Source organism: Macaca fascicularis, chromosome 12 (assembly GCF_037993035.2).
Source record: "Macaca fascicularis isolate 582-1 chromosome 12, T2T-MFA8v1.1".
NCBI lineage: Eukaryota > Metazoa > Chordata > Mammalia > Primates > Cercopithecidae > Macaca > Macaca fascicularis.
The window spans coordinates 134,373,721-134,390,490 of record NC_088386.1 but is presented as its reverse complement, the minus strand read 5'-3'; the positions used below and the strand labels follow the sequence as shown (position 1 = coordinate 134,390,490).

The window sequence follows — 16,770 nt, the reverse complement described above, 5'->3', positions numbered from 1 at the left end:
AAACAACAGAGAAAAAAAAACTGACTGAAAAACGAACAGAGCCTCAGGGACCTGTGGGATTATAACAAAAGATATAACATTTATGTCATGAGAGTCCTGGGAAAAGAAGAGAAAAAGGGAGAGACTGAAAAAGTACTCAAAGAAATAATGGCTGAAATTTCTCAAATTTGGCAAAAAACACAAACTTACAGATACAAGAAGCTGAGCAAATGCTAAATAGGATAACTTCAAAGACATTCACATCAAAGATAATCATAATGAAACTCCTGAGAACTATGAACAAAGAAAAATCTTGAAAGCATTAAGAGATAATTGGACGGGCACAGTGGCTCATGCCTGTCATCCCAGCACTTTGGGAGGCCAAGGCAGGTGGATCACCTGAGGTTGGGAGTTCGAGACCAGCCTGACGAACATGGAACAACCCTATCTCTACTAAAAATACAAAATTACCCAGGCATGGTGGCGCATGCCTGTAATCCCAGTTACTTGGGAGGCTAAGGCATGAGAATTGCTCAAGGTGGAGGTTGCGGTGAGCCGAGATCATGCCATTGTACTCCAGCCCGGGCAAGAAGAGCAAAACTCCCTCTCAAGAAAAAAAAAAAAGGATAATCAACATCTTACCTGTGTGAAAGAAGCAATTCAAATGACAGTAGATTGTTCATGAGAAACCACGGAAGCCAGAAGGAAATGGCACAAAACTTTTCAAAATTCTGAAAGAAAAGAACTGTCAGTGAAGATATCCCTCAGAAATGAAGGGGGTGATCAAGACCTTCTTGGACTCAAAAAAACTAAGAAAATTTGGCACCAGAAGACCTGGCCTAAAAGAACGCTTAAGGAAGCTCTTGAAATGGAAAGGAAATGATAAAAGAAGGAATCTTGAAACATCAGGAATGAAAACAGAACAATAAGAAGAATAAAAACAAAATGGGTAAATACAAGAAATCAGGCTTTAGGAAAACATTTTACAAAACATGTATGTTTTTTCAGGCCATTGCAATGGTTACTATCAACAGATGCATGGATAATGAGTACTTGGAAAATCACTAATTCTTTTTAGGTTGTTTGAAAAAGCTAATTTAGAAGGGGTTTATTTAGGTTTTGTAAAGAAAAAAATGTCTTCCTGATTACTTTGTTTGCTTTTCAAAATATCATCATCCTTATAAGAGTCAAATTTCTCACAGAGATCATTACATACTCATAAAAACTCAAATTTTATTCCTGAGCTTATTCCAAATACAGTTTCCAGATTTAGCAAATAAAAAATACAGGAGGCCCAGTTAAATTTAAATATTGCATGGGACATAATTATAATAAAATGTACGGTTTATCTGAAAGTCAAATTTAAGTGGGCATCATTTAATCCTACAGGATTTCCTGTAGGATTTAAATCATCAGCATCTATAGAACAGAAGCTCTTCCTGATTAGACAGAACAACTCTTCTGGAACCTCCTCCTCTCTCAACAAGCCCTGCCAAGGGACCGTCCATCCTACTATCATCAGTGTTGGACAATAAATAAAAGTCCATCTTCAGAAATGCCTCATTGACATGATCCAGTGGTTTGAATGTATGTGCCTCCCCACCAAAAATTCATATATTGGAACCTAAGACCCAAAGTGATGATATTAAGAGGTGGGGTCTTTAGAAGGTGATTCAGTCATGAGGTCTCCCTCCCTCCCTTATAAAAGGGCTCCAGGGCTGAGCACAGTGGCTCATACCTGTAATCTCAGCCAAGAGGCTGGGAGGCTGAGGCAGGAGGATTGCTTGAGCCCAGGAGTTTGAGACCAGCCTTGGCAACATAGTGAGACCCCATATCCACACTCACAAATCATTATTTTTAATTATGCTGGTGTGGAGGCACATGCCGGTAGTCCCAGCTCCTCAGCAGGGCGGAGGTGGCGGGGATCACTTCAGCCTGGGAAGTCAAGGCTGCAGTGAGCTGTGACTGCACCACTGCACTCCAGCCTGGGTGACAGAGTGAGATTCTGTCTCCAGAAGAAAAAATAGGGCGGTGGCTCCAGCAAACTAGTTAAGCCCTTTGCCCTTCCTCCCCCTCTGCCATGTGAGGACACAGAAACGAGATGCCATTGTAGAAGCAGAGGCCAGGCCCTCACCAGCCACGGAACCTGCCAGTGCCTTGATCTTGAACTCCCCAGCCTCCAGGACTATGAAAAATAGCTTTCTATGATTTTTAATTACCTAGTCTCAGGGACTGTGTTACAGCAGCAGGAATGGACTAAGACACATAGATGAGGATATTGTGGGGGCTTTTTTAAAGTTTTAACTCAGAAAGGTAAAACTTACCTGCTCCTAGTGGCCTTAAGAAGTAGGAGGCTTCAGAGCTACTCAGGCAGAGATCAGCTACGGGTCTCTGCACAAGAAGGACCCACTACCCCCACCCCAGCACACCTCCCTACCCTGGCTGTTGACCTCCACTTGTTCACTGATCACCTCTGCCGGCCCCTCCAGGCATGAAGATGACAAACCTGTACTCAGACCCTTCCCACAAATGTTTGTTGCTAGGCATGTCTAAGATTACAGGCCTCTGGCGAGAGACTGAGGTGGGGTCACCGCTCAGCTGGGAGGGGAGGGAAAGGCTTCCTGACAGAAGCAGCATCTTAAGTGGAGCATCCAAGAGAGAGGACGGGCCCGGCAGAGCTGTGCAACGAGCAGGCCGTGTGGTCAGGGGAAGTGCACAGCTCCCTATGGCTGGGGCCAGGAGAGAGGGCACAGGGCTGGGTGGCCACAGCAATGGGTTGGGAAGGTGAGGGCCAGTGGATTGGCAACGCTTCTCAGGAAGGTTCCCCAGTCTCTCCCCAAGTCCTCCATCCTGTTGTTACCTGGTTACTGGGACATCAAATGTGGTTTGCACACCTGGAATTCCGGTTGGGTTTTACAAGCCATGAAATGTGAGCTCTCAGTGCAGCACAACCTCTCCCGCCCAGGCCCCTTGGTCCTCTAGAGCCGCCCTGGAGCCCAGAGCTCACCACAGCTTGGCTCAGAGCCCAACTGCGCCTTCTGACACAGTGTGGATATCCCATTTGGGATTTCAAATCCATAAATGCACATTTTCTAAAAACCCCTTCCCAGGGATGCTGGATGGCCAGACTCCCAGATACAAGACCTGAAGAGAAAGCAGCCTGGGAGAGCCACAGGCAGCCCAGAGCACGTGGATGGCAGGGTCTCTGCAATGGGCTCCTCTCAGCCCAGGGCACGCGGATGGCTGGGTCTCTGCAATGGGCTCCTCTCAGCCTGGGGCACGCAGATGGCAGGGTCTCTGCAATGGGCTCCCCAGAGGCTATTTTAGTCTACAAAATAAATTCATTTTTGTTGAAAAACATCATTTACTCATTCCTTCACTGACTGGCATTGATAAAACACCTACAATGGGAAGGTTCTGAGAGGGACAAGGACACACAGCAAACAAACAGGCTGCCTCATTCCAAACCCAGGCCGCCTGCTTCTGTAGAAAGCATCCGTTACTCTTCTAATCCACTCTATCTTAGTTCCTCAACAAACAGGCTCCTCTTCCGCTCAGAAGGCACAGGGCACAGCATGAGAAAGGCCCGGGCTTGGTCCTGGCACCGCCAGGGCAGGGGGGCCACCACAGCCAGCTGTGTCTCCTCACCTCCCCGAGCCTCAGTGTCTACAGCGAAAGCCGAGGCTGAGCTAGACTCCACTGGCCGCTCAGGGTCTGAAGATCAAAGCCGGAATACATTGGAACTCAGGTTTCCAACTGATAATCTAATCTTCAGGGGACCCACCTTGTGTATGAAGTTCTCTTTCCTGTAGGAAACAGTCAAAGAATAGCTTAAATACCCGAGGCCTTGATTCCGTTAGGCCTGAAACATCTCCCGACCGCCACCAACAGAAGTTGGAGTACCTCAAGGTCACAGAGTGCTTCTCTCCTAATTTTTTAAATGTACATGAAAGTGAGTCATACAAGAAAAGCCTGCTGGGACCGTCCAGGCCATGCACTGTGTGGAAGAGGCAACTGCGTGATAGAAATCCTGCATTTCTGCAATGCCGAGAGACACACGGGTCCGCATTTTACCACCTCTGATGCCAGGGCGCGTCACACCAGCAACGGCGGTGTCAGCTGTGATTGGCGTAGTCAGTGATGTCATTTATCAACACTGGTATCCTGGATGCAGTGAAGCGTGGGCCAGACATGATGCTCCGCGTCTGAGCTGCATTGTGTCATTTATCCCTCACAACATCCCACAAAGGACATTGCATCGGCAGCCCCACTTTGCAGATGAGGAAACAAACTCAGTCAGCTACACTCAGCTACACAACGCTCCTAAGGCCCCTCCACTAGGGCATATTAGTGCCATAATCTTAGCCCCGCTGGCTCCGAAGCCTCAAGCTCTAACGAGGATGCCATAGCACCACCCTCATTCAGGGTCCTCGGTGTGGCGGGGAGTGGGGAGAGAGGAGGAGGAAGAGCCACGACGACCAGTGCTCACTGAGCGTCTCTTAAGACACAGGCATCGTAAGGCGCCTGCCTGCTGGCCCATCCAGCTGTCCTAACAACCCTACCAGGCGGGCACTATTATGCTCCCCATATTAAAATGAAATTAAGAAAACAACCCCATTTACAATAGCATTAAAAGGAATAAAATACTTAGAAATAAATTTAACAAAAAAGAGCAAGACATGCATCCCCAAAACTATAAAACATTACTGAAAGAAATTAAAGAAGACCTAAATAAACTGGAAGATATCTTGGGATAATGAATTATTAGACTTAATATTGTTAAGATGGAAATATTCCCCCTAACAATCAATGGATTCAACACAATTACTATAAAAACCCAAGAAATTGACAAGCTGATTCTAAAATTCATATGGTAATGTAAGAAACCCAAAATAGCCAAAATGATCTTAAAAAACAACAAACTTGTAGTACTCATGCTTCATGGTTTCAAAACTTATTACAAAACAACAGTAATCAAGACAGTGTTGGCCAGGCGCGGTGGCTCACGCCTGTAATCCCAGCACTTTGGGAGGCCGAGGCGGGCGGATCACAAGGTCAGGAGATCGAGACCACGGTGAAACCCCATCTCTATTAAAAATACAAAAAATGAGCCGGGCGAGGTGGCGGGCGCCTGTAGTCCCAGCTACTCGGGAGGCTGGGGCAGGAGAATGGCGGGAACCCGGGAGGCGGAGCTTGCAGTGAGCCAGGATCGCGCCACTGCACTCCAGCCTGGGCGACAGAGCGAGACTCCGTCTCAAAAAAAAAAAAAAAAAGACAGTGTTGTATTGCCATAAGGTTAAAAATATATCAATAGAATTGAGAGTCCAAAATAAACTCTTATATTAATGGTCAATTGATGTTTTTTGTTTTGTTTTGTTTTGTTTTTAAATGGAGTGTCCCTCTGTCGCCAGGGTGGAGTGCAGTAGTGCACTCTTGGCTCACTACAACCTCCACCTCCCGGGTTCAAGCAATTATCCTGCCTCAGTCTCCCAAGTAGCTGGGATTACAGGCACCCATCACCACCCTCGGCTAATTTTTGTATTTTCAGTAGAGACGGGGTTTCACCATGTTGGCCAGGCTGGTCTCAAATTCCTGACCTCAGGTGATCCACCTAGCTCGGCCTCCCAAAGTGCTGGGATTACAGGCTTGAGCCACCATACCCAGCCATGGTCAACTGATTTTTGACAAGGGTGCCAAGACAACTCAATGGGGGAAAGAATAGACTATTCAACAAAAATAGTTGCTTGGACAACTAGATATCTGCATACAAAAGAATGAAGTTAGGCCCCCTACCTTATACCATATATACACATTAACTCAGAGTGGATCAAAGACATAAAATGTAACAGATACTAAAAGACTTGGAAGCAAGCATGGGAGTAAATCTTCATGATCTTGGATCGAGCAATGGATTCTCAGATCTGACACCAAAAGCACAAGTAAAAGAGAAAAATAGACAAATTGGACTTCTTCAAAATTAAATGCTTTTGTGCTTCAAAGAACATCATGAAGAAAGTTAAAAGAAAACCTACAGAATGGGAGAAAATATTTGCAAATCAAGTATCTGATAAGAGAATCATATCCAAAATATATAAAGACCTCTTCTAAGTCAAGAATAAAAAGACAACTCAATTTTAAAATGTGCAAAGGATCTAAACATACATTTCTCAAAGAACATATATAAACAGCCAAAGAGCACATGAAAAGATGTGTGGTAGTATCACTCACTAGGGAAATGCAAATGAAAACCACAGTGAGATACCAATTCATCCCCACTAGGGTGACTAAAATAGAAAAGACAGACAATAACAAGTGTTAGCAAGAATGTAGGGCAATCAAAACCCTTGTGCATTGACAGTGGGAATATAAAACAGTTCAGCCACTAAGAAAATCAGTTCAGCAGTTCCTCAAAAATTAAACATTGAGTTAATGTATGACTCAGCAATTCCATTCCCAGGTATATACCGAAGAAAACTGAAAACATGTATCTATAGAAAACTTTGTACCCATCATAGAAGCCTTATTCACAATAACCAAAAAATAGAAACAACCCAAATGTTCATGGATGGATAAATGGATAAACAAAATGTAGTGCCTCCACACAGTAGAATATTATTTGTCCATGAAAAGGAAAGAAATTCTGACACATGCTACAACATAGGCGAACCTTAAAAACATCATGCTAAGTGAAAGAAGACACTCACAAAAGGCCACATATTATATGATTCCATTTACATGAGTATAAATGGGATAGGTAAATCCATAAACACTGAAAGCAAATTAGTTGTTGCCAGGCCTGGCAGGGACAGAACTGGGGAGTGAGTGCAAATAGGTATGAAGTTTTTTGTCGGAGGTGATGGAAATGTTCTGGAATTAAGATAGTGGTGATCAACGCACAACTTTGTGGATATGCTAAAAATTGTTACACTTTTAAATAGCACACTTTAAAATGGTGAACTTTATGGTGTGTGATTAGATCTCCACAAAGGCATATAATTCTCTGCCACTGATGGCATGGCCTTGCTCAAGAACTCTGGAGGTGGTCCAGGCATGGTGGCTCACACCTGTAATCCCGGCGCTTTGGGAGGCCAAGGCAGGAAGATCACTTGAGGCCAGGAGTTCGAGATGAACCTGAGCAACATAGTAAGATCCTGTCTCTGCTAAAAACAAAAAATTTAAAAATTAGCCAGATGTGGTGGTGAGCAACTATAGTCCTAGCTTTCTGGGAAGCTGAAGCAGGAGGATCGCTTGAGCCCAGAAGTTCAAGGCTGCAGTGAGCTATGATCGTGCCACTGCATTCTAGCCTGGGTGGTAGAGTAAGACCCTGACTCACAAAAAAAAAAAAAAAAAACCCACAAAAAACAACAACAAAAAAAAAAACCTCTGGGGGTGGGAGGTGCTGTACTGTGTGTCTTGTACTGTGGCTTCGTCTTGTCCAAGACTCCTCAAAATATTTGTGTATGTCCTTTACCCCAGTGCAGTACTCACTTAGTGGACACTGATCCTTTTGAGGAATGGTTGGCAAAACCAAGACTGCCTTGATCCCCAACAGCTGTCACTTGTCCACTGACTCAAGTCCCATCACAGTCCTCCCTCCCCCACCAGCCCACCCCTGACAGTGTAACTGGAACAGTATTTCTGAAATACAGATTGGGCCGCATTACTCCCTTTCTTGAAGCCCTCCAGTTGTTCCCCATAACCAGTTCTAGTTAAATGGCCTCATATTAGAATCCACTGGGAAGGTTTCTAAAACTATTGAGGCTCAAGTTCAACTCCCAGAAATTCTGATTTTACGGCTGTGGTCAGCAGATAAGAGACTCCGGGGGATGTCCACATCCTAATTCACAGAAGCTGCGATTATGTTGTGCTAACTGGGGTTGCTGATGGAATTAGTGTGGCTATTCAGCTGCCCTTAAGAGAGGGAGATCATCCTGGATGATCTGGTTGGCCTAGTGTCATCACAGGGTCCTGAAAAGTATAGGAGGGCGGCAGAGTGGAGGTCAGAGTGATGTGCTGTGGGGAGGACCCCCAGCCAGGACTTTGTTGCTGGCTGTGAAGATGGAGGAGGGGACTACAAGGCAAAAAATGTGGGCAGACTCCAGAAGCTGGAGAAGGCAAAGAAATGGAGTCTCCCCTGGCGTTTCCAGAAAACACACGGCTCTGCCCACATCTCGATTTTGGCCCAGTGAGGCTCATGTGGGGCTTCTGACCTACAGATCTATAAAATAACAAACCTGTGTTGTTTTAAGCCACAAAGCTTGTGTCATCTGTTAATAACAATAGGAAACTAACACACAGTTGATCCAGACAATGCCCGGACAACAGGAGTTTTTTAACACACCTCAGTCACTGTGCAGCCAGAATTAAGAACCACTGACCAAGGGCAATATTCCTCAGCTTTCAGCATCCACAAACACAGACTTCTCATTTTAAATAGACATTTTTAATGATCACACATTTTTATAAATAAAGCATTTTTTCATTACTGTCAACCACCTCACTTTCATGTCTGAGAGGGATGAAGGGATGACCTTTCTGCACCCTTCACCAAAGCATCTGCGTCTGGTTCAGTGATGGCTAAGTCCAGCTAAAGCACAAGTCTCACTGCCAGGCAGTTTCTTTCCTTATCCTTTTTTATTCCTTTGTTTAAACTAAATCAGAAAATTTTAGCCTACCATTACAGGTTTTCAGAAATGACACCCATCTGTGAGACGTTCTGAACATTTGGATCAAACGTGAATGCTAAACCTTTGGAGCTATCCCTGAGGAAGACTTACAGCGCCATCAGACACCACACCGGCCCCCCTCGCAGCCTGACTGGGACAGAGCGGATCAGGAGAATGGCAGCAGATGGACTCCTTGTTCACTCTTTGTAGCATTTCACTCTAGAAAATATTTTCTTCATGTTCTGCAGCCGCATTTGGACATGATTTTGAAAATATGCCAATAACATCAATTTCTCCAACAAAAGGCAGTGAGTTGGAAAGAACCCTTGTACGAAATCCTGGTACTAGCCAGGCATGGTGGCTCACACCTGTAATCCCAGGACTTTGGAGGCTGAGGCAGGTGGATTACTTGAGGCCAGGAGTTTGACACCAGCCTGGTCAACATGGCGAAACCCCATCTCTACTAAAAACACAAAAATTGGCCAGGCGTAGTGGCTCACATCTGTAATCCCAGTTACTCAGGAGGCTGAGTATCACTTGAATCCGGGAGGCAGACACTGCAGTGAACTGAGATTGCGCCACTGCACTCCAACCTGGGTGACAGAGTGAGACCTGTCTCAAAAAAAAAAAAAAAAAAAAAAAAAAAAAAAAAAAAAATTCCCGTTACCTGACATCACCACCAACTGTGTTCTCTCGCCTTGAAACAGAAGGTTCACGCCACTCCAGGTACTGGATCCATCAATGAGGCACACCCCAGGAACAAGCCACATGGCTCTTACTGCTTATTTGATTGTGTGACTGAAACTTGAACTCAGAAATGATCTACACTTAACAAGGTTGAGACGCTGGAGTTTTCCTAGTGTGGAGGAGGGATTCCAGAGGCGTAGGGAGATGGGAATGTTGGACTGGGTTTAACATGTGTGACCCGCACACCTATCTCTCAACTACACACTCCAAGAAGGCCCCAAAGCACTCCTGCTTTCACTTGGGCGCCGAGAAATGCCTGGGAGCACCTGCACCCCTGAGAAGCTTTACAACTGCTCTCCTTGGCAGGCAGGTGCGATGGTGGGGACGCTGCCACTGAGCTGGGCTCTCTGATTTCAATGGGAATGATAGGGTTCCAGAGGAGCAGAGACCAAATGCCAGTACTTGACCAGCAAAGCCCAGGGGGCTACGTCTGCCAAGGGAGGGAGCAGACACACGCCGGGGATCAAAACACCTTGGTCCACAGGGCTCTTTGCCAGTGGCTAATTGAACATGGTGTCCCTAGGAATACAAGAGGACTGACTGATGGAAAAAAAGAAAAAAACTTTAGGTCTGGGAGCCAAAAACCTGACTGGAGTCACAACTGTGGATAGCAACAGCCTCTGTCCCAGTTCCCAGACCTAGCTCAATTCACAGGCCAAGATTCTTGAAAGGAAGACTGGGTCCCCTGAGGAAGAAGCCTGTAACACTGCTTCAAGCACATGACACGCCTCCTCCTCCAGCCTGCAGATCCGTTCCCCAGTGCTCTGCTGGGACCCGGGAGCACACCTTCCTTGCCAGCTGGCACAGGGCTGATGAGCCTGTCGGTGGGCGGCTCTGGAGGGACACTGGTAAGAGGAAGGGGTTTCTCTTCCTAGTTCCACTGTGCTTTCCTTCCTTCCAACTCCCTTCGCACTCACAGGTATGCGGGACGCCAGTGGGGCTCACCTCCAGCAGGTTTCAGCAGCACCCAACAGGGAGCATCCTGGCTGAGTTCTGCGGCTGTCCCAGCTAGCTTCCCAAAAAGTTCAGCTGCCCCACAGGCAGCCGCCCAGCATTTCCCCAGGAGCCCAGCCTTCTCCAGCTTCCCAGCAAGTCCAAAAGCATCCCCTGCAAGCAGCTATCCTGCAAATGTCTTTGGCATCCCAGCAAGTAACTTCCTGCCCACAGCTTTACCCTACCAAACATGAAGCCCTGGCCCAGGGAAACCCAGTGAACTTCTCCACCCTGGACTAGGCTGCTTTCGATTATTCACTCTGCCCTTGAGAGTGGCTGAGGGACACAGGTCTAGAGGTCCTGAGCATTTCTGTGCACTGTCATCCCACAGAGCAGCTACTGAACATGCGTGAATGCCTGGTTAGAAGGGGCACCTCCCTAGGTTTGCTGCAGTCTCCCCAACTCCCAACGATTCAGGCCTAGTATTTCTGCACTATAACTCCTACATGGCCCCAGCAGGTCTTACCATCAATGGCACCGCCCACCAGCTTCCGTGCTTCAGGGCACGTGGCTCCTGGCGGTCCCAGGGAAAAGCTTCCCCACACGGAACTGGAACGTGTGAGACATCCCCGGATACAAGGGACCAAGCTCAGGATGCCCCAAGACGTGCTGGGACTGTCCTACCAACCACTCTCTCCTCAGAGTGGCGTGGGCCCAGAAACAATCCTGACATCCAACCAGGTCACAGCACTGAGCTGCACACAGAGCCCTTCAGTCATTCCAAGGTCTTGCACAGCAAAACTTCAGCCAAATGGACTGAGAGCTCTTCCCTGTATCCTATTGCCTCCACACCCCATCCCTACCTCCAATGATGGCCGACCCCATTTCTGTTCTCAGCCACTCCACATAATAAACAAAAACCCCCAAGTTAAAGGTGGCCTAATGAGGCAGGCATTTCCCTTGGAAGTTGAGTTGGAAGCCAGACAAATCCACCCAGAGTCACATGAGGCCAGCAACATCCATGAAAAAAGGTAAACCGTCCCTGTGAGCCACAAAAAGACCCTGGCTAAATTCCCCTAATCGAAGCTAGGTCATGTCCATGCCCTATCCATCCAATCAGGAAGAAGGGAATGAGGGCTCAGGCTATGTGGGTTTCCCTCAAGGGACTGGAAAGAGCATAGTGGGGTGGCTCAGGAGTCCCTGGCAGCTGGTAGAGGTGGCGGCTTCTGCCACAGGCACTGACAGTGACATGACTCTGGCAAGGGCTCTGGGCAGGCTGGAATATGCCACGTAGCTCCTGCAAGCTTCCCACGGACCCAGCACCATGCATGAGCAGCACCCAATGTGGACGTCTGAACAGAAGTTCAACTTCTGACTAAGGCCATCCCCACAAAGGCTGCTCTCAGATCTCCTCTCTGGCATGCGCTGTTAAGTCAAACAAGGACAGTGCACATTCCCTGCACACCTAAGGTCCTCCTCCAGCCAGAACTTTCTAGTGCAGAGTGAGGTGGAGCCCTTGGCTGAAGGTTTCCTCACACTGGCTGCACTTGTAATGACTGGATCTCTGGTGCACATTCCGGTGCTGAATGAGGAGGTCTCTGTGGCAGAAGGCCTTCCCCTATATCTGCATTCATGAGGTCTTCCTTGGGTGGGAGTTTGCCGAGGGTGAGAGGCTGGACCTGCAACTTAAAGCTCTTCCAAACAGGCTGTACTGAGTGGCTTTTATGCAGCGCAAGCCTGGGATTTGGCAGGAGGTTCCTTCCGTTCATTGAACTCCGAGCAACATTCTGGGTGATGCACATTCCAGGGCTAAATCATCAAGCATTTTGAAAATTCCATTCCATTCCCTCCTGCCAAAACCCCCCAAGTTAAAGGTGGTTAGGGTTAGGGTATGGTTCTCCGTTGAGAATTCTGCTGTGAGATGAAACAGAACTCCATTAATTTATGTTATTTATGTTATTTGCTGCTTTTAGGATCCTCTTTTTGTCCTTGACCTTTGAGAGTTTGAGTAGTGTATGCCTTGGGGTAGTCTTATTTGGGTGGAATCTGTTTGGTGTTCTAGACCTTCCCGTGCCTGGATGTTTAACTCCTTCTCAAGCTTTGGGAAGTTCTCTGTTATTATTTCTTTGAATCTACTTTCTACCCCTTGCCCTTGCTCAGCTCCCTCCTGAACACCCATGATTCTCAGATTTGGTCTTTTGAGGTAATTTTCTATCTCTTGTAGGCAATCTCCATTCCTTCTCATTCTTTTTTCTCCTCTGCGTATTTTCAAAGAGACAGTCTTCAAGCTTACCGATTCTTTCCTCCGCTTGGTCCATTCTGCTGTTGAGAGCCTCTAATGAGTTCTTCAGTTCAGCAAACGTATTTCTCAGTTCCAAGATTTGTTTGATTATTTCCATCTTTTGTTAAATTTCTCTGATAAATTTCAGAAGTGATTTTCTGTGTTCTTGGTGATCCCTGAGTCTCCGTAAAACTGCTATTTTGAATTCTTGGTCAGAGCGCTCACAAACTGTCTTCTCGTTAGGATCACTAGGTTTTTGCTTCGTCGTTTTTGAAGAGGTCACAGTTTCCTGTTTGCTGTTGTTTCTTGTGGGTATACATCTGTCTTTGCATTGAAGGATTATTTATTCCCGTTTTCTCTGTCTGGCCTGTTTTGGTTTTTACTGGATATTTTTGCTTAGCAAGTCTTTACTACTAGGTCACTGCCTCCTTTTCAGCTCCACATGGCACATTAAGCCCAGGCTCACCTCAACTCCAGTACATGATGGAAGCTTTGCCTGTCCTGAACTGGGAAAGTCCCAAAGGGATTATCCCAGCAGTGTGAGAAGGCTGGTGAGGGGTTTGTGCCCAAGGGACCTGGGAAACATACCTCCTCCAGCGTGCTGCTGCTGAACAGCTGCTCTGATTTGGCATCTCCTATGGCTGTTACAGAGCAGTCTCTCCCGGGCTGGGGATGGTAGTTCCCCCTCCTCCATTTGTCACTACCTGTCCTCAGAGATTTCTCTCTTCAGGCAGTCATGCTGCTGCCTGGGTTAATGCAAGGACAGGTCTCCCGCCAGGGATTCTAGCATGGTGGGAAAGCTGATTGACCACCTCAGTCTCACTTTTCCCAGTGTAAAAACTGGTGAGTCGGTGATATGGTTTGGCTCTGTGTCCCCAGCCAAATCTCATCTTGAACTGTAATTCCCATAATCCCCGGGAGTCAAGGGAGGGACCAGGTGGGAGGTGATTGGATCATGGGGGTGGTTTCCCCATGCTGTCCTCGCGCTAGTGAGTTCTCACGAGATCTGATGGTTTTGTAAGTGTGTGACAGTTCCTCCTTCACACACACACTCTCTCTCCTGCCACCTTGTGAAGAAGGCACCTGCTTCCCCTTCCATCATGATTGTAAGTTTCCTGAGGCCTCCCCAACCATGCAGAACTGTGAGTCAATTAAAGCTCTTTTCTTTATAAATTACCCAGTCTCAAGCAGTTCTTCACAGCAGTGTACTAATACAGTCAGGGAAAGATTCTCCACTCAACTGTTGCTAGGCAGAATCCGGGGAAGGGGCATCATGGATGCAGAAGTCTGGTTCTCCTACCATCTGCCTGGAGTTTTTTCACTTCTCTGTGGCCCCAGAATCTGTCTCATTCTCTTACTTGAGTCCTGGGTTGTTGCTGGTGAAAATTTCACACTGTATATTTATTTTGGTTTTCTGTTGGAGGTGTGAAGCCCGCTTGATTCTATACCGCCATTTTAAAGCTGAAAATCCTCCAGGGCTAAATCAGAGCAGACCTTTGGCGGAACACTTTCTGCGCATTTGTAAGGACTTTCTATAGTGTGAACTCTCTGATGCTGAATGAACTTAGCGATATGGCTACAGGTTTTCCAACCTTTACTGCATTAATGAGGCCTTTCTGTTGTGAACCTTCTGGCAACAAAGAAAGGTGAGTCCTTTGCTGAATGCTTTCCCACGTCAGCTGCACTCACAAGGCTCAGCACCACAGTGGACTCCCATGTTCAATGCAGCTGGAGTTGCAGCTAAGAAACTTCCCATACTCACTGCACTCATGAGACCTTTCTCCAGCACTGGGTTCCCCGTCCTCGGGTTCTCTGGTGCTGAACTGTGCATTTGCAGCTCACGGCCCCCTCACATGCCATACTTTCCAGGTGAAAGCTTCCCCCAGCTTCGGTGCTCCCGCGTGGCTCCCCTCACCGTGATGGCCTCTGCTGCTGCTGAAGAGGCCAGTGCTGGGTCCCATCCTTGCCTCACACTAAGGGCTTCCAGGATGTGTGGACTCCACAGCTTTCCACGAGGCCCTGCCCTCGGCCCTACTGCAGTGATTCTCTCCGCTGTGCTGCTTCTGGGCTGGTTTAAACTGAAGCCAAAGCCTCTCCCACAGGCCTCTCAGGGGTATGCTTTCTGCCCGGGCTGTGCTCTCCGGCACTCAATCAGGGGCAAAATGCTTTTCAAGACTGAGCATTTTCTCTTCACTTCTCCCCATGGAAATGACGATTATTCAGCTTTTGCTCGCACACACTTCCCATCAGCCCTCCTCCTGCCCTCCATTCTCCTAATAGGGTACTATCATAATATGGTTACTGTTTAGTGCTTATATTTTAGGACTATATAAATACTATTCATAACTAAATTATATAATAGTATTACTGTGGTAACTTTTTCTTTCCTACCCAATTTGTTTTCCTTGGAGTTATGTCCCTTGGTTTCCTAGGTACTTGTCAATAATTCAATCTCAGCTCCTATGTAAACCCTCAATATGTTCAGAGGCAACAGGTGTTCTAACAGTTAAGTCATCTCTGGAGCCGACACCAAACCCAACCTGGCTGACTTCTATGCTGAGTGCACGGCTGCCATCCTGGAATCTCCTTTTGCTGTGCTCCTGGGGAGTCACCTTGCTCTTTGCGTTGGATCTCCCATTGCCTTTATGCCATGCTTTCTCCTTTTGGAGTACATTCTCTAGTCCTTTTATTTAAAAAGCTGTGTAAAGGCCGGGCGTGGTGGCTCACACCTGCAATCCCAGCAATTTTGGAGGCCAAGGCGGGCAGATGGCTTGAGTTCAGGAGTTCAACACCAGCCTGGCCAACATGGCAAAACCCTGTCTCGACAAAAAAATCAGCCAGGCATGGTGGCATATGCCTGTGGTCCCAGCTACTTGGGAGGCTCAGGCAGGAGAATCACTTGAGCCTGGGAGGTCAAGGCTGCAGTGAGCAGTGTTTGTGCCACTGCACTCTAGCCTAGGTGACAGACAGACCCTGTCTCAAAAATAAATAAATAAATAAATAAAAGGGTGTGTGGAATATACATTTTTCAAGAGCCTACAAGTCTTTTGGCATGACTTTTAATCTATTTGGAAATAATCTTCCTTCAGAATTCAAGAAGGCCCACATTCCCTGTTTCCTATGTGGCATCTGAGGACTGCAAAGCTATTGATTCCTAATATTCTGCATGTGTACTGTTCATTCCCTCCAGCAGTTCCCCAGTGTTCTGAAATCTCACACTCATGTGCCTGGATGTGCACACTGATATGGAATGGAAGAAGGCAAGGTGCTTTCCCCTTCCATTGTGTTGGCACTAGGTTCGCTGAGCCCTTGTAATCTGCAAACTTACAGCCTTCATTCTCAGAATTCTTTTATTCGCTGGGATGCATTAAAAGACGTGTGAGGGCATGTCCTGGGCCACGTTATGTATGGATAACTTTAGGTCTTTCCTTTTAGGCTACTGAGATTCCTCAAAGAAGTATCTTTCTGTTTTATTTCTTGCTAGAGGATACGACTGAGCTATGGATTTGAGATACTGAAGGCTGAAAGCGGCATACCTCCTCCGGTTTTTCACTGGTTTGAAGTAGGCACAGTTGCCCAACTGTGTGGAATGGGGAGTCTAATGGCTTCTTAAACAGGCCTCAGCTTCTAGTTTCACCTTATCTCACAACTACTTCCAGAAGTACCTAGAAGTGCCAGTTCCAGAGCCTCTGGGAGCTCTGCAAGACAACTCGGACATTCAGATGTTCTCATTTATTTCTTACAATGTAGATTTCTCAGGGGTTTCTAAGGCAACTACCATTCACCTATTTTCTGGAGAGCTTCCCAATTTCGTTGCTATTTTTAATCCTCCTAGTGGATTTATGCTCTAAAGAAAAAAATTCCCTGTCATATCAATGGGATTTCAGGAAGCAGCAATGGTAAACAGTTACATCTAGCTGTACAGGAGGCTGGGAAATGAAGCCTTTATTCCGGGAATCCGAGTGTCCAGCTAAAAACTGTGAGTTGTATTATCACAGATGGAGAGAGTGGATGGTGAATGGAAACTAGCAATCTCTGCCACATAAATCCAGCTAGTTTCGAGGCAAAGAGAGACTGAGATTGTTCGTGATACAAAGCCTTCTTTGCAGGAGAGTAGGAGAGATGGCAGAGGTTCCGGGACAAGGAATGAAGAGGCAGAACACA

General features: G+C 46.8%; 1 protein-coding gene across 1 annotated transcript in view; it reads right to left on the bottom strand.

Moving 5' to 3' along the window:
- The window catches only part of ASB1 (ankyrin repeat and SOCS box containing 1), a 103,972-nt gene that overhangs the window by 59,960 nt on the left and 27,242 nt on the right, over window positions 1-16,770 (bottom strand). The window lies entirely within an intron of this gene.